The 18231-nt window shown below is 40.7% G+C and overlaps 1 protein-coding gene across 2 annotated transcripts in view; it reads right to left on the bottom strand.

Annotated features, from left to right (window-relative positions):
- Positions 1-9345, bottom strand: part of FBXW7 (F-box and WD repeat domain containing 7) — a 218911-nt gene extending 209566 nt beyond the window's left edge. For both annotated transcript variants that reach the window (XM_021699002.2, XM_044912870.1), the window contains exon 1: positions 8238-9345. The gene's annotated coding sequence lies outside the window, so the exon portion shown is untranslated. The remainder of the gene's footprint in view (positions 1-8237) is intronic.
- Between the last annotated feature and the right edge of the window lie 8886 nt (positions 9346-18231).

Genomic DNA, 18231 nt, shown 5'->3' with positions numbered 1-18231 from the left:
AATGGGTTCACTCAAGATGCTGTAGGATGAAAAAGCCAGAAGAAAACAGTATCTTATCCAATGGTGATCCTCTCCACTAAAAATATTTTGCACTACATCTTTCAATATTTCCTAAATCCAAGAGCAGTCATGTAGAAAGGAGCACCTACCACAATACACTAGGTGCATGTACACACAGACACACAAAAACACAGTACATGCTACCTCCTTCCTAAAACCATCCAGATTTCTGGTAACTATCCCCCAGCTGTAAAGAAAGGGCAGAGGCAACACAGCATAGCAATAGAAACTGCACAATATCTGACTGATCCACTAGCTATCCCTTAGGTGATGTAGAAACAGCAAAAGATACTCAAGCAATGAGGTCTCTTGTGCATTTTTGTTATTTTTCAACTACCTGCACTGCAGGATAATACAACATATACAGGGTCTCAAATCTTGTACTAGCTAACTGCTTTAGAGAAATCAAGTGTTACTCAAAAATTTTAAAGGATTATTTTAGAGAAATTGTTACATATCAGATATTCAAAATCCAGATCAAAAAAAATTTTAAAGGATTATTTTAGAGAAATTGTTACATATTAGTCATTCAAAATCAAAATCAAAATCCAGATCAAAATCCAGTACAGACATTCCCTCAAATATTTCACAATTCTGAAGGTGGAATAGGAGGAAATTTTAAATATACTTGTGTGTAGTAGTACAATTATTAGAAAATATATATCCCATAGTGTCTAGGAAATGTCATATACATTTAGAAAATAAACTCTAAACATACTATGAAAGGTATCATGAGAAAGTGACAATGAGGTCTAAAGAGAAAGTAGCAAAAATCTAAAAGTACATTAAGACATAAGACAGACTGGTTTTACACTTAGTGGAAAAAGTCTCCAAGTAGAAAGGCTTAACACCAAAAGTTCATTATTTACTCAAAATATGCTACCAAGTTGGACGAAGGCAGCTTTCAGACAAATTGTACGGTAAAAGAAATTTGGTTTGTCACTCCTAACTTCTTCCTTAACTCACTTCTTCCTCAAGGGCATCCTTTCAAGAATTCAGTCTCTGCAGTCGGCCCACCTATTTCCTGATCAAAACCTGCTCTTAGAGGGGCACCTGGGTGGCTCAGTCAGTTAAGTGTCCAACTCTTGATTTCGGCTCAGGTCACGATCTCAGGGTCATGAGATGGAGCCCAGCATCAGGTTCTGTGCTCAGCAGGGAGTCTGCTTCTCTCCCTCTGCCCCTTCCCCTGCACGTGGGCGTGCACTCTCTCCCTCTCTCTCTCAAATAAATAAATCTTTAAAAAAAAAAAAAAAAAAACTTGCTCTTAGAAAAAGATCCTATAATTTATTTTAGAGACAGCTGTGTAAAAACCACTTCTGTGTAAAAGAAATAACTGTACAGCTATTATAAAAAAAAAAAAAAAGAAATAACAAGTGCTGGCAAGGACTGAAGGGAAGGGAACTCCCATACACTGTTAATGGGAATGTAAACTAGTGCAACCAGTGTGGAAAACATTGTGGAGGTTGAGGTTCCTCAAAAAATTAAAAACAGAACTATCATATCAGCCAGCAATTCTACTTCTAGGTATATATCTGAAGAAAATGAAAATACTAATTCAAAAACACTTTCACCATCCCTATGTTCATCATAGTGTTACTTACAATAGCCAAGATATGGAAACAACCTAAATGTCCATCAACAGATGAATAAAAAAGATGTGGTATATATATACACAATGAAATATTAGCCATAAAAATGAATGAAATCTTGGCCATTTGCAACATGGATGGACTAGAGGGTATTATGCTAAGTAAAATAAGTCAGAGAGAGAAAGACAAATACCATATGATTTCACTTATATGTGGAAACTTAAAAAACAAAACAAATGAACAAACAAAACAAAAGAGAAACAGACTCATAGATACAAAGAATAAACTGATGGTTGCCAGAAAGGGGGTAGGGGGCAGGAGGTTGAGGAGATGGATAAAATAGATGGTGATGGGAATAAGAAGGTACAATCTTCAAATCACAAAATAAACACAATATGGGGCATATAATGTACAGCACAGGGAATACAGTCAATAATATTCTAACAACTTTGCACATGGTGACAAGATGGTAACTACACTTACTGTGGTGACCATTTTGTTATGAATATAAATATCTAATTACTAAGTGGTACACCTGAAACTAATACAATATTGTATGTCAATTATTCTTCAATTAAAAAATTCTAAAAAATAGTTTATTATTTAAAAGCAACTTTACTGTTTGTAATGACAATTCAACTAAGCTTTTAAAAAAAGGGGGGGGTACTAATACACCACTCTTTTCCCTGGTCCAATGAAAGTGTCACCAATATAGAATATTTCTACTTGGAATGTTTTCGGATATGAGATGAACACCTTGTGTCTTTTAAATCACCATCTATCCCTAAGCTTAAGACAATGATAAAATTACTTGAAAAGACAAAAACTTAAAAATTTTTAGAAGAACAAGAATCTTCCCCTAATGAACAGGAAAGCAACTTTATAATGACCTTCTAAAAAGTACACTAAAATTGTCATACTGTATAGATTTTTTTAAAGAGAAAGGAAATGAAGTACCAATTATATGTGTAGAAATACTATGAAAAATAAAAACAGGTTTGAAACTAACTAAAAAGTTATCATTGGGGCGCCTAGGTGTCTCAGTTGGTTAGGTGACTGCCTTCGGCTCAGGTCATGATCCTGGAGTCCCAGGATCGAGTCCCGCATCGGGCTCCCTGCTCGGCAGGGAGTCTGCTTCTCCCTCTGACCCTCCCCCCTCTCGTGTTCTCTCATTCTCTCTCGCTCTCTCAAAAAAATAAAATCTTTAAAAAAAAAAAAAGTTATCATTATTGCAAGGGTCACCACCTCCCCTGAGGGGAAGCATGAAATAAAAAAAATTTATGAAGCCAGGGTAAAAATACACCATCATCAGGCGCCTGGGTGGCTCAGTTGGTTAAGCATCTGATTTCAGCTGACGTCATGACCTCGGGGTCCTGGGACTGCTCCCCATGTTGGGCTCTCTGCTCAGTGGGGAGTCTGCTTGTCCCACTGCTCCCCACACCCCCCTCGTGCACGGGGTGCCCTCTCTCTCAAATAAATAAATAAAATCTTTAAAAAAAAAAAAAAAGAAAAATACACCACCATCCAATGCAGGTATCTGCTGACCTATGAAACAAACGTTTTGATAGTAGCTGTAACGTAAAATTGCACAGTGCATTGTTCTAAACAATACATTTAAGATTGATTCACCTAAGAAATAAATTAATCCATGCTACATTTACCCTTAAGAATACAGCAAAGATTTTTTAAAGTACACATTTAAGTTATCTAGAGGATTTGTTTAGAATACTTAACAAAACAAAAATTTTGCATCCAATAATTCTACACACTGAATTGGTCATTGTAACAGTACAAGACTTTAAAAAACAGAGGTACCAAACCTTAATGTTCTTAGAATTTGGCTTAATATTTTCACCTGACTCAAACCAACTATAAACACTTATAATTTTACATGTGAAGTAAATGCTTTACAATTATTTACAATTTGTTTTCAGAACCATTCAAAATTACACCCCTAAGATTCTTCAAAGATACTTTTGGCTATGATACGTAGCCAGTATGTTACTTTATGCAAATTATTTATCTCTGAATAAAAAATGCAAGTAGTCCCTACTTTTTAGCTGCTATAGACAGCACTGCCCCCTTGTTCCTCAAGTTCCCATAGTATTCATCACTCCGGAGACAAAAGTATTTTGAACTGTAGACTTTATATAGAATCACTTTAAGACAGGACCCAAGGAACAGAGAAACCTAAAACAGCCAGTCCAAGTTTTGTAATGGAATGAAGCTCATACTGTATGTGGGTCGACTTGGCAGTTTTCTATACGAGGGTTCCATAAAGTACATAGTTTATGTATAGTCGACCCTTGAATAACAAGGGTTTGAACTGTACTTACACATGAATTTTTTTCAATAAGTAACAATACAGTATTGTCAATGTATTTTCTTAATAAGATTTTCTTTTCTCTAGCTTACTTTATTATTAAGAATGTGGTATATAATACATATAACCTACAAAATATGTATTAGACTATGTTATCGGTAAAGATTCCAGTCAATAGTAGGCTATCAATAGTTCAGTTTTGGGTGACTCAAAAGTCATACACAGATTTTCAACTGCACAGGGGGTTGGTACCCCTAACCCCTGCGTTGTTTGAGGGTCAACTGTATAAGGTTTTACTGGAACACAGTCACACTCATTTGCTTACACACTGTCTATGGCTACTTTCAAACCACAAAGAGCAGAATTCAATTGTTGCATCAGATGTAGTCCACAAAATCTAAAATATTTACTAACTGGCCCTTTACCAAAAAAAAAAAACAAAAACCTCCTCCACACAATGAGATGTCAGAGGCAACACATGACATCTCCAAGAACCATCTCTGAAGTACACGAGCTGCTGTCAGCCTAGGTGTAGGCTTTTGGGTCATCTGGTGCTAAAACACAAATGCACACCCAAGGCCAAAGTTGCCAAGGCAAAGCACATGAGGTTACCACTCCCTCCTACCAGAGTCACACCTTTCCCACTACCTTTACTAGTAAATCATGTCAACCCAAAAGGGCTGCCCTTTAAGTTCATCTAAACATGGTTTCACCTGCATAAAATATGTTGTGGAAAGTAGAGGGTGGAGAAGGCACCCATATGGCATATATTCCAGTCCCGTACTCTCATCCTAGAATCACCTGAGATCTAGCTCCCTATCTAAACATCTCTTCCGCAGAGTTCTGCCATTTGAATTAAATTCTCAAGAAGAGACCAAAGAAGCTACTAGGAAGGTGGTGAACTGAATGAGCTAAGGAACACAAAAAGTGTGGATATGTATATATTCCTGATCTTACAATCCTTAATCTTTGTTAGAGTCAACACTAAAAGCAAGCCCCATTAGCTGCAGGCTTCACCACAAAAAAGGTCTTCCAGTGTCTCATGCTTCAAAGACAGCTGAATTTTTTTAAATGCCAAGTTGTTTTTTGTTTGTTTGTTTTTTAATAAAAAGGTTTAAAAAAAAAAAACATCTTCAGCACTGCTGTGCCAACACAGGGATATCCCCTCCATTGTATGGGACACAAAGACACACATCAACTGCAAGCAGGGGAAGCAGCCTTCTCTGCCAGCTATTTTTAGCTCCACTTCGTCATGTTAAAGACCAAACTTAGGATAATAATGCTGGGCAAACTTTAAAAACGTGAATTTTTATGAAAACAAATCTGTCCTTTTATGTATAAGTTCCTTAACAGTGAAATCCTATATATTCTTCTGACCTTAATCTCAAGAGACCTATATACTCTACAAAAAATGTGTTAGCTCCTTCAAAAATATAGACTCACATGTCCTAAGACCAAACTGGTAGCCATGTTTAAAGACTGTTCCTCCCTTGTGAACTTCAAATCTTAATCTACTTTTAAAACATTTTGTTAGGGAGAGTCTCATCCATTTTTTGTTCTTACCATATCTTTGCTAACTTTAAAAGAGTCCCTTCCCCCAAAGTAAAAAGACACATTTTTCAGCTCTTTACTCTGTCAGCTCTCTCGAGAAACCTTAATACTGTGAAAATGACTCCTAACTCTACATTTCCAACATATCACGCATTAGTTTAACTATTTTTCTGTCTTCAGATTGCATCAGCACCAACTTTTTACCCTAAAATTTAATGTCAAAAACAAAGTCCACTGCCTCATTTCTGAATTACTTTCTATAAGAAACCACTAGCACCAATCTAAAATATGGGGAGCATCTTTTTCACTCCTCCAGTTGAACAGCTCTTGGAAGACCATGGTGTAAAAATGTTGGCTCCCTAGAAAAACAAAATCCTACCCCAGGTATAATGCCTCCTGACCTAGAATACAATTTCTCCTCAATCATCTAAAACTACCCTCTCGGCAACATTGTTCTCAATTGCTTCTTTGGGCTGTACACATGTAACTGCACAAACACAAACTGACTTCAAGCCTACTCAACAACTTTCATCCATACTCCCATGAAGCTAACTTCCTAATTACATTTGTCCCTCCCACCCTCCAATTCCAAGAGTCTTAAACATTTTACCTCCACCTATACCTTTCTTCCCAAAAGAGACCTTACTTCCCAGATTTGGTTCAGACACTCCAATTAGTTTTGTACAGTCCAACACCAACACTTCTCTAATAAAAAATATACAAATACATTTATAAGGTACCAAACCTAGTAGTATGACATATAGTGTCATACATACCTCTTTCCTACAATTTTGTGCAATTTATGTTTCACTGCCTATGCCGTAAGTAAAAGCATCTCAAAGGCAGGGCAGCAAATACTTTGCTGTTTCTTTGCTACCCAAACATGCAATAAAACATTACCATGCTTTTTAACCAATTTATAGTCAAAGCAATAAAAATAAGTCTTAAAGTTAGTAATCAACTTTGATAGAGTACAAATCTACACTCAAATTATAGTTTGCTGGTTTGTCTTCCCTTCCTCCCTGAAAAACAGCCTATGCCAAGACTAGATTTCTCTTTCTCCCATCTTTATAAAACATGGGATACATGACTTCCTCAAGGTCTCAAAAGAAGATAATAGATCCAGAGACATTTGCTTTTGATTTGACATCTAACATCACATCTACTAATCGGTATTTTCATGTCATTACCCATTTAAATTAGAACTTAAGGTTCTTTACAAAAGCATTAACAAGCACAAATATATAAAAAGAAACAAAAGAGCTGGAGAAGTTCCAGAGGAGGTAAAATGATCAAGGGATCAAAGTAATCATTCTAAGACCGACACAGAGAGTCAGGAAAGACGACGGTAAAGAGGAATAATCAAAATCTATAAAACCAGGAAAAGATGAACTCCAGCTTGACCTAGCATTTCTCAAAAAACAAAAACTCTGGATGTGTCCTGGAACTTTAAAGAGACAGATTTTGGACAAATAAATGAAATGTTAAATAATTCAGGGGCTAATAAACTTGTAGAACTTACTACCTCAAAGGAGAAAAAGTACAGATGAAAACACTATTTGAGAAAGTTTTAAATAAATTTAATCACGATCCTGAATGGAGAAGTTAGCACAGACAACCCCTGGCTTACATTGATTACTACAAAGCTTCTCTCAGCAGTGGCTTCAGAGGGAGCGAGCCACACTGTTGCCTGGAGGAGCCACAATTCTCAGTATAGTACTGCCTATGTTCTGTTAAATAAAATTCCACTCTATGCTTAACCCTTAAGGTCTATATAAATATATGAAATGGTAATTACTTTCTTGCATCTCAACTTGGCACTCTTGAGAGGCTACCTAAAATGCATATCAAAGATTTTATAAACTTCACCTTAAAAATCATTCTTCAAAGAATTAAATATCAAAAAAGTTTCTCCTCGTTTGATAGTGAAGTAAAGATAACTCAAACAAGCAAAGTCTCAAGTCATTCTGCCAAATAAAAAAAGTGCTAGCAATTAGGACATATGCTACTCAAAAATTTAAAAAAAAAAAAAAAAGCATTTGGAGAGGGAAAAAAATGTAACAACTTTTATAAACTGGTTAAAGTACTAGATGCTCTCCCCCAAGTAAGTCGTGATTCATAAGAACTCAGAATTTCCTGAGTAACTGAAATCTGTTATAGCTCCTGGCACATAGGAACTGGACCCAGGAAATAAGAAGGTAAAAAACTCGTGTACCAACAGGTACTGAAATGAAAATCTCTCAAGGAAGACTGCAAAATAAGAAAGGAATTTTAGTTTCAGGGGTTCACAGGGTAAAAGGTTCCCTCTTGAGAACCCTAATAAGAGTTGCCCCGAAACAAAAACCACAGCACTGTTTCACACCCGGTGTACCAGGAAAAGGTGTATTACAGAGATGTCCTTTGTGTGCACATATGCTTTGGCTTCCTCAATTTCCTTTTGCCAATTACTGGCCAGAAAGGCGCAAGTGTCCACTCTGGATAAAGACAGAACTCCTCTAAGAGAAACCTGTAAGTTTGCATATTACACGTACAAGGAGCTAAAATATTGTAAAACACAGGACTACCCAATACCTTTTCCCCGCTGTAAAAATAAAAATGCACCCTCTCATCTATACACTCCCAACACTCCTGCAAAACATCAGCAGAACTCCACGAGGACGAACCGGTATCCTCCCACTTTCTACCCCTCGATTCCCTTTCCCCCGGCCACTCACACTTTAGGGAAGAGCCGTGGCGCTGAGAAAGTGGGTTGGTTCCCTTCCTCCTCCGCTCTGAGGCGGCAGCTGCGGAAGGCTCCGGCGCGTTACTGAGGAAGAAGCGGTGCTTGTGTCTCTAAGCCAGGCGGTCACCCGGGTCTCTTCCGCGCTGCCGGAGCAGAGGAGGCGGCAGCGGCCCCGCTTACCTCTTTTCCTCTTCCTGGGTCTTTTCAGGCTGTGTCTTCTGCCCGCCCTGGGCCACTTCTCCCGGGACAGTCACGTCTGGGAGGCTCCAGATTTTGCTCTTACAAAGTTTTCCTCTGGGCTGAGGCTGCAGCCGGCCCCCCGGGTCCCCCCCGCCCTCGGGGCTGGGGCGGGGGAGGGGGCTCTAAGAACTCCTCCCGGAGTTCTGCCGAGGAGCCGGGGGGCCGGCGACTGGCCAAGGGAGAAGACCCCCTCCCCCGCGAGGGGGCTGAGGGGGGGGGGGGGAGGTAAGGAAAGGACGGCGGCGCCGGTCCTGCTCTCCCAGCCGCCGGGGCCGCCGCTTCACATCGGGGTCCCCGCCCCCCCGGCCGGGGGGTGGTTGCTGAGCTTGGGTCCCCGGCTCATACACTCTGGGGCAAGATGCTACGGCCCCGGGCGGGTGGCCGAGGCAGCGGCGTGGTGGGGGACCCGGCCGGCTCCGCTCGGCGCCGCCCCCGCTCCCGGCTCCCGCATGTGTCGCTGCGGCTGGGACCCCCTCCCTACACGTTGGGGGTCCCTCGCCCCGCGCTCCGGGACGAGACAGAAGCTCCGGCCCCTCCTCAGCGTCTTCTCACCGCGGAGAAGCTGACTAGTCCCGGCCCGAGGTAGCCGCCTCCCTGCCCCCCAGCCGCCGGCTCCGGCTCGGGCTCCGGCGTGTGCAGCCGCCACTGCCGGCCGGGAAGGTGAGGGGGGGAGAAGAGGGGTGGCCGCGGCTCCCGCTGGTCCAGGTCAGGACGAAGGTCTCGGCGGTGGCCAGTGCACGGGGGCTGGGTCTCTCGGATGCTCCCTCGCTCTCACGCTCTCCGCTGCGGTGGCGGTAGCGCCCGGAGCTCAGCTCGCTGTCTCGCTCGCTCTGTGCGGGGCTCTCGCCTCACTCCAGAGAGGGGCGGGAGGAAAGCGGCGCCGCCGGATGACGCAAGTCACCTAGCAACCGCTCCCCTCACCCCCTCCCTTTCTTTCCGCCGGGACGTTTCCTCCGCTGCCCTTTTTTTCCCTTTCTAACCACCCCGCCCTGGGTGACTCTGGCGCGCTCTGATGACGCTAGAGGGGAAGAGGAAGTCGGGGCTCCGCGAGCGAGTGGGTGCGCCTCGGGCCGCGGGACTAGCCGCCGTTGCCGCCGCCTCTACGGCCGCGTCAGAATTGGAGAGAGGAAGGGGAGGAGCCGAGTGGAGCCTAAGCTGCCGCCTGATCTTACCCCTGACCCGACGGTGGCGGGGAGAGCTCGCTCTGTAGCGGTTTCCTCCAGGGCAGGTGGTGACTGCTCCTTTGGGAGCAAGGAGGAAGGCCCAGGCCGCGCGGCCATGGTCGGGCGCACACCACCCGAAGGTGAGGCATTTAGCCCCGAATGGGCCTGCGAAAAGCCAGACTGAGCGAGAACTTGTCCTACAGCCTGATCCGCTGCACCTGCTCCAAGGAGCGAGCGCCCCACCCTTCCCGTGGTGTAGGGCGAGCCTAGCACCCGATAACGTGTGGTCGGGCCGAGCAAATGTTTGATGAATGAATGAATGCCTCCCTCCGACGCACTCGCGGAGTTCAGAGGAGTTGATGGAAGTGCAAGCGTTTTGTAAGCTACGTAGTGTTGTAAAGATGAGAGTGGTAATACATCCCTTATTCCCCCCCCACCCCCACGAAAGGAAATAGGGGTGCGGTTTGAGTACGGAGTCACAACCTGGGTCTTTAGTGTAAAGTGGGGGCGAATTGCCGCGACAAGGGAAGGAAGCCATCCTCCCGGAGATTGTGGAAAGATTTTTTACTTTTTCAGGAGGAGATGTTAGTAGTATCTCATTTTTAGGAACTATTCTTGCTTGTATGAAGCTTTGGAGAGCTGATCTTGGTTGGTAGTAAGTGTCCATAACCATCATCAGGAAATGTTGGCCTGTGTTTCAGGCCTGACTCAAGAGCTATTTCATTTCTAAAATAAATATTATTACTATTATGCAGCTTTTCCTACAGATGTTATCCTGGAAAGTAAATTCAAATAAAAACTCATGAGGTTGAAAGTGTAGTTCTCTAGGAAAAGAAATTTTAAGATGAAAGGATCAGAATCCTCAGAATCTGTCTTGAACCTGTCGGGGTGAATAGCGTGAGACTGAGATGAAAGCAGCAGCAATGATGAAAGGAAGCAGATTCCAGAGTTCTTGTCGCTGGACCCTGGCACACCCTACCTGCTCTCCAAGCAGCATTAACGGATATTACAAGTCTTTCCACTTCAGGGAATAAGGAGCGAGTTTTTATAGGCAGACTTTGGAAGCTCAGAGTTTCTACCACCACCATATGCAAACAGTAGACTAAGGAAACTTCTAACTGGGTGAATCCAAGGGCTCATTTTTATTAAAATGCTGCAGAAAAATTGATGGGAGTGGTAAGTGGATGTTGCAGAAGCAAGAAGAGACTCACAAAGCAGCACTTGCCGAAGTGTCCTTGAATCGATGTTCCAAGAGCCAGGTTAGCTATCCTGCTTAAGCTACTGTGGATTTGACTGCCTTGTCATGATCAATGCCCTACCATGTAACTTCCAAATAAGACTCACAGGGAATCTGGCCCCCAAGTGCTAGCCCCACACGGCTACAAAATAAATCTCTATTTGGTTTTGCCCCCTCCCTGATTTCCTGGTGGAAATTGAATGAATAAAATGCCCAGATTTAGGAGATTTTGTGAAGCTGAGCACCTCAGATTTTAAGTTCTGTGTGCTTTGGATAAAAAGAATGCAAACATCAGAGCTCTGCAACCCAGTAGAGGACACCTCGAGAAAAGTGTGTACTGTACCACATGGGGTTTTTCAGTAGCCTGATCCATTTTCATTGTCAGTGGCTCCACCTTAGAACCTTAGTACTGAGAGGAAAGCACTCAGGAGAGCCCTCATCCACCTACTTACGAAGTAATAGCGGCACTAAACTTACTGGGCAAAATCCACCCACATCACCACCCAGTACGAAAACTGGAGGAAACAGCTGGAACTGGCAACTAGAGAGGAGGAAGTTCATACATTTCTAACTTGGTCTGCGTGTCTCTTTAGTTCTTATTAATCCGGAGGAGAAAACAGCTAGTTTGTTCAAAAGTCCAAAAAATCTGAAATTTCAGGTAACAACAGTTCTTTCCCTGCTTCATCAGTTTGTTTGTGATAAAGATCTGCATGCTATGTTAGAATATAACAAAGGGATATTTGTAGAGGGTTCTTTTCTCATGCACTTGAATGCGAGCTATTATGAGAAACTATTTAATCAGTGTTTTATCATCCCACATCAGTGGTTTTTACTGTCAAAGATTTCATAAGCTGAATTATCTGGTAAAATTTCTAGAAATGCCATCTAAAAAGTCTTCAATTACTTTTAGCATTTTTATTGTGAGATATACATTAAAATGCATACAGCAGTTATTCGGTGTAATAAGTAGTTATAAAAGAAACCTGCCTGTGGCCAACCAGGTCAAGAAATAGAACATTGCCAGCATCCTGGAAGCCCCCCTGGTGACCTTCCTGAGCACAACTCTTTCCCTCTCTTTTCGAGGTAGCCATTATTCTAACTTTGGTGATAATCATTTCCTTGCTTTTCTCTATTGTTTTCTCATAAGCATGCATCCCTAAATAATGTGTTGTTTAGTTTTGTCCTTTCTGTTGAACTTTATTAAATGGAATAACATAATGTGTAATCTGTTTGCTTGCTGCTTTCGCACAATGTCGTTTTTAATCCGTATGTTGTTCAGGTTGTTCATATAGTTGTAATTTGTTCATTTTAATTGCAGTGTTCCATTGTAGCAATATGCTATAATTTATTTAGCCATTCTATTTTTGACGGACATCTGGATTGTTTCCAGTTTGGGACTGTTAAAAATACTGCTGTGAATATTCTTCGTATGTATATTCCATCACATTTTTATCAGTTTCTGTATGGTATATACCTGGGCGCTGTTTCTAGAGGATTATACTCACACCAACCATGTATGTGAGCCCCATTGCTCCACACCCTCATCCGCTCTCAGTATTGTCAATCCTTTTGCCAGTCTAGTGGATGTATAGTTGTATGTCATTATGGTTTTAACTTGCATTTTTCTGATTGCTGAGATTTGAGCAATGTTGTTATTGAATTCCTTTTCACATATCAACTAGCCATTCGGATTTCCTCTTGGGAAGTGGTTATTACCTTTTTCATGCCTGATTTCCCATTATCCTTTTATAGTCCACATTTAAAAAATTTATTTTAGGTAAGGTAATGCTACCAAATGAATTATATTTGGGAAAAGTTCTTCCCAAAATATAGCTTACTTAATTATCTTCTATGAATTTGATTTTAAACTTCTTAAATATAGGACAAGACTCAGGGCGCCTGGGTGGCTCAGTTGGTTAAGCATCTGCCTTCTGCTCAGGTCATGATCCTGGGGTCCTGGGATCGAGCCCCACATCAGGCTCCCTTCTCCATCTCCCTCTGCTGCTCCCCCTGCTTGTGCTCACTCTCTCTCTCTCTCTCAAATAAATAAATAAAATCTTAAGAAAAAAAGAACAAGACTATATTTTATTTTATTTTTTACCTTCCAAAATAATCCCATGCTTTCAACTTTCAATGCTGGAATTTCTCATGGTGGTTTTGGTTTTTGTTCTGATTTTGTTTCCCTCAAGTATGTAAAAGAGATTTTTATTCTCTTGAATCTATGTAACTCATTTCTGTTCTTTGTTACTTTGTATGTTATAGGCAACTATGTAACAGATTATTTCCCCAGCACAGGGTTTGTTTGTTTGTTTTCATTTCCCAGTTTCATTCATTTTATAAAAGTCACAGTGACTTTCTCTTTATTTCTGAAGTCCCTGCTAAAATAATGGTTTGTTGGGGTTTCTTTGTTTTTTAATTTCACTCAGTAATATCAAATACACACCATACATGTTGCTACCTGGCAAATTTCCCCAACATATTCTCTTTGGTCGTCTTTATCATTTCCATATCTGTCAGTTCTTTGTGTAGAATCAGTGATATTTTCTGATTTCTCATCTTAAGATGAGACCCAGAGAAATTATTTTACGTAGGGTCAAAAAAAGCAAATAAAGAGGATGCCTGGATTCCACCCCAAGTCTTCCAATAAGTATGCTTGCCATTATATCACACTGACTCGGTCTTCTGGAGCAGTATATAAATTAATTCCAGTGGTCTATAGAATATTGTTCACTACCACATGGCAAACCTCTTATTCTATCATTTTAAGCCTAACAGCTTTAGGATCAGATTAAGTGTGATAGAAATAAAAATAAATAAATACAATTTTTAAAGATTATTATAATTTCTAAAAAGGGATTACATGGATACTTGTTTTAATACCCTTTTTTTTAAAGATTTTATTTATTTGAGAGACAGAATGAGCAGTGGGGAGGGGCAGAGGGAGAGAGAGAAGCAGATGCCCTGCTGAGCAGGGAACCCGATGCAGGGCTCGATCCCAGGACCCAGAGATCATGACCTGAGCCAAAGGGAGACGTTTAACCAATGGGGCCCCTGGATACTTGGTTTAAAAAAAATAAGGTTTCTCCACTCTTTCCTTCACTAAGCCCGCACCGCCTCTTCAGAGAACCATCATGCTTCCTTAATATCTGAGAAAATTATTACGCAAAGGAAAGCAATGGTTAGTGGTGTCAAATAATTCAGGAAAGACTCTTGTATTTAGTGCTCAGCTCCCTAATAATTTCATAATGCTGTTAAAAATGTTGACTATCAGAATATAATGACATCTGTAAATCCAAGAAAAAATCAGCCTAGAAAACCTATCAACTGCTTGATGAGATCACCCCTGTATTTGCCTTTACCATCAACTGGACTTGCAAAAAGATTGTAAAAATGAATTATAGGTGACTACTAGTTTTAATAGAAAATAAATCACTTGTAATCTTTGATAGTTTAACCTCGGAGTTTCAGAAAAATCCTTCCTTTGGTTTTGTCATTAATAGTCACAGAGTATTTTTATCTAATAAAATCATACCAAGGTAGGATTGGTTGTAACTTAACCCTGGAGAGCAAAGGCTTTAAAATTTTCTGGCTTGAAATTCAAAGCTGAGTTACCGAATTAACAGTAGGGAGTTGTCAAAGGTACCAGATACATAAATATTGTCTATTTTTACCATACTTCCAAAATGCAGGGATATATAGAAAGTATGAAAGTGTTAGAACATCTGTCATAAGCATAGACTTTTCACATTTACTTCACAATTCAGTGAACAAAAATTTATCACCTACTACTTCCTAGCACTTAACCAAGTGCTGAACATACATGGTGAAACAGACCTAATCCCTAGCTTCATAGAGCCCACAGTCTACTCCCTAGTATGTGCTGGGTTTGATACTTGACTCCAGTCACTACCATCTAAAACTATTTGATCTATATTACCATCTGATGATCTATAAGTAAATGGGTGACTACTTTTATTCTCTTGGTAAGCAAATAAATGATCATATGCTAGAACCTTCAATCTTACTGTCATTTTTCAGAATTTCATTATGACTATTTTTTTTAAATAAAGAAACCCTGAAAAGTACTATAATGCATGTTTATTTACCTAGATTCAGTCATTGTTAACATTTTGCTATATTTGCTTTAAGCACTTTTTCCTGAACCATTTGAAACTAAGTTGCAGGCATCATGTGGCTTCTCTCCAAGTACTTCAGCAGGGATCACCTAAGCAAAAGGATATACCTAACCTCAATCTTTAATCTGACCTAAGAAAATTAACAAAAATCTATATCTAAATATATGATTCATATTTAGATTTCCCTAATTGTCCCAAATAGTTTTTCCAGTTTTTTGGGCTATACTTGACAAATAACACTGTATAAGGTTAAGGTGTACAACGTGATGATTTGATGGACATACTTATAGTGCAATGATTACCACAATAAGGTTAGTTAACACATCCATCACCTCATATAGTTACCTTTGTGTGTGTGTGACGACACTTAAACATTTCAGATCTCTCTTAGCAAATTTCAAGTATAATATTTTTCATAGCTTGTGCCCTCCCCCAACCTGGATCCAATCAAGTTTCACACATTGCATTCTTCAGTCATATTTAAATGTAAATATTTTTAGAGAAACTAAAAACTGGACTCTCCAATAATACTTGGAAATAATTGTTTTACATTTTGTCATTTCTCTCTTTAACAATGTTATATTTTAAGTTTAAGAGCATTATATATTTTTAGTGGAGGATGGTCTCCCTTTATTCAGTAGCTTTTCACTCACCTTTGACATCACTTACTGCAGCTTTAATAAATGGGGAACTCACTCACTGAGATACTGAGCATTCCCCTATTTTCTGAAAATAACCTATAACATTTTCTTAGACACTGCCTCCTTCCACCTTTGCCCCACCATGCTTTTCCTGGAAAGCTCTGCTTTTTCTCCCGTCCAAAACCCTTATTACCCCTTTTCCCTCTCCTTGAATCTGTCTTAACTTTCTAGAAACCCCTTCCAGAGCATCTAACTGCACAGTTCTTATCTTCTCTTAATTCTCTACCCACCTTTCAGGCTACCATAACCTCTTCTTAGCTCTCCCAGAATCTGCACCTGATTTCCTTTACCAAAACCCTTTCACTAGGAGTCCTTAGCATCAGAACCCACCACCACGAGTATTACCCAGCTGATTCCAAAGGAAGAAAGGGGCATAACATTTGTCAAGAGCTTAGAATGTGCAGTTGTTCAATCTTCACAAAACTCTGCAACATAGGTGCAAGATGCCCACATTCCTTATTCCTCACCCTACCACATAGGAAGACTCTGTTTCCCAGTTTCCCTTGCTATTAGGCTGGGGCCATGTAATTGGTCTGGCCAGGAGATGTGGGCAAAAGTAAAGTGGGTCGTTCCCAGGCTTGATTCTAAAGTCTGTGAGACAATCAGCTTGTGACTTCTCCCTTGTCTACAACGCTTAAAAGCAAAGGATGTTAAGATACCGGATCACATGTATCACAGGAGTTCAGATTGTTTAGTTACTGCGTAGAGGAGTTCTATCTGACCTCAATCAGACAGTGAACTGAGCAGAATGTAAAGTTGTATTAAGTTTCTGAGTTTAATACCAAGTTTGCATTTAGAAACATAAAGAATAGCAAGTCATTGTGTTAATATTCTGGTCCAGCGAGGTTGGGTTATATAAGCTTTTGTGACCTGACATAAGAATGCAACCCCCCCCCTTTGTTCAACTGTTTTTATAGAAACGTGAGTTCTGAGTTCCAATCCAAACTATAAAAGAACTTTTAGAGAAAAGAAAACAAAAACTCTAGGGATTGATTCTGCAAAATACCCTTCAGGTATTTGTTTAAGGCTGCCTTTTCAACAAATGGGCTGCCATTTAAAAGATGAAGAAATCCTCAGTTTTTTCAGCCTTTTATTCCAGGGTTGACATTTCTTTTAATAACCAAATAAAATGTCATGGCCTACCATCTTATATGCTATGAAAAGTTCAGAGCCAGCTCTCTCCGCTGTAGCTGGCTTGTTCAAGTTATTTCAAGGCTGTGCCCTGCGCTGGACACTACTATTTAAATTCCTCAACATGAGACTGTTCTATGTAGTGGACTTTTAGGTTGAGAGGTAACAAGTGGTTATCATAGTATAAGAACCAACTTATACTACATGAAACAACTTCAAAATCAATGTCAGATATAACTTTTCCTAAAACTGTTGGCCAACTGCAACCTGAAGGATTTCTTTCACTGAGTATGTCTTTCCTTAGGTCTCTTCCCATCACCCTATATTTGCTACTCTAACCCCCACATTCTCCTCACATCCCTTCAGAACAATCTCCTTAAATCCAAGATTCCTTTTATTTCATTGAGCAAATCATTCAACTCTCTTGGGTCTCCACCTCTCACGAAAAAGCCCTTCAAACCCATTATTATTAATGTACACAGATGCAAATAACAGAAAACCCAAGCGGCATAAACATTGAGAGGATTCATTGTTTCCCTTCGTGAGAAATCCTCTGGTCGGGAATCCAAGATTGGCATAGCAGCTCATAAGACCATCAGGTACCCAGGCTGCTTTTCTTTCATGGCCATCCTTGCCACACTGACTTTTATTATCAAGCCTGTGGTCTAATGAGTCACAAATGGGCGGGCAGCCATTCCTCAGGAGTCACATTTAAATTGCAGACTGGAAGGAAGAGGAAAGGGTGGTGCCTGTTTGAGGAAACACTGATTCTTTCCCCAATGTTTCCAGCACATTCCCGTTTAGGTCTGACTGATAGAAAGGTATCTTGGGTCCATGCCTAGATCTAAAGAAGGCTGAGAAGTCTTTTTGCTGGGCATTGTGGCCCAAAGTGAGGTTGGAATTCCATTAATAAGGAAAATGGGAAGAACAGATAAGGAGTAGGAAATTAGCAGTGTCTGACATGCTTTGTCTTAGTCTGTCCTGTCTGCTATAACAAGAAACCATCGATTGGGTGCCTCATAAACCACAGGAATTTACAGTTCTGGAGGCTGGAAGTCTGAGACCAGGGTGCCAGCATGGTTGGGTGAGCGCCCTCTTAGAGGTCACAGACTGTCGACTTTTTGTAGCCTCACATGGAGAACAGAGAACATCAACCACTCTCCTAACTCTTATATAAGGGTATGAATCCCATTCATGAGGCCTACACCCTCATGACTTCATCTACTCCTAATTACCTCCCAAAGGCCTCACCTCTTAGTACCGTCACATGGCTGCGTGGGAATTGGCGGGGGGGGGGGGGGGGGGGGGGGGGGGGAAAAAAAAAAAACAATAGTTACGCCACAAAACCCTCTAGAGTTTTTTTTTTAAAAGGGCCACT

Source organism: Neomonachus schauinslandi, chromosome 2, assembly GCF_002201575.2.
Source record: "Neomonachus schauinslandi chromosome 2, ASM220157v2, whole genome shotgun sequence".
NCBI lineage: Eukaryota > Metazoa > Chordata > Mammalia > Carnivora > Phocidae > Neomonachus > Neomonachus schauinslandi.
Note: the sequence above shows the minus strand (reverse complement) of the source record. Positions and strands in the feature narration are given on the sequence as shown.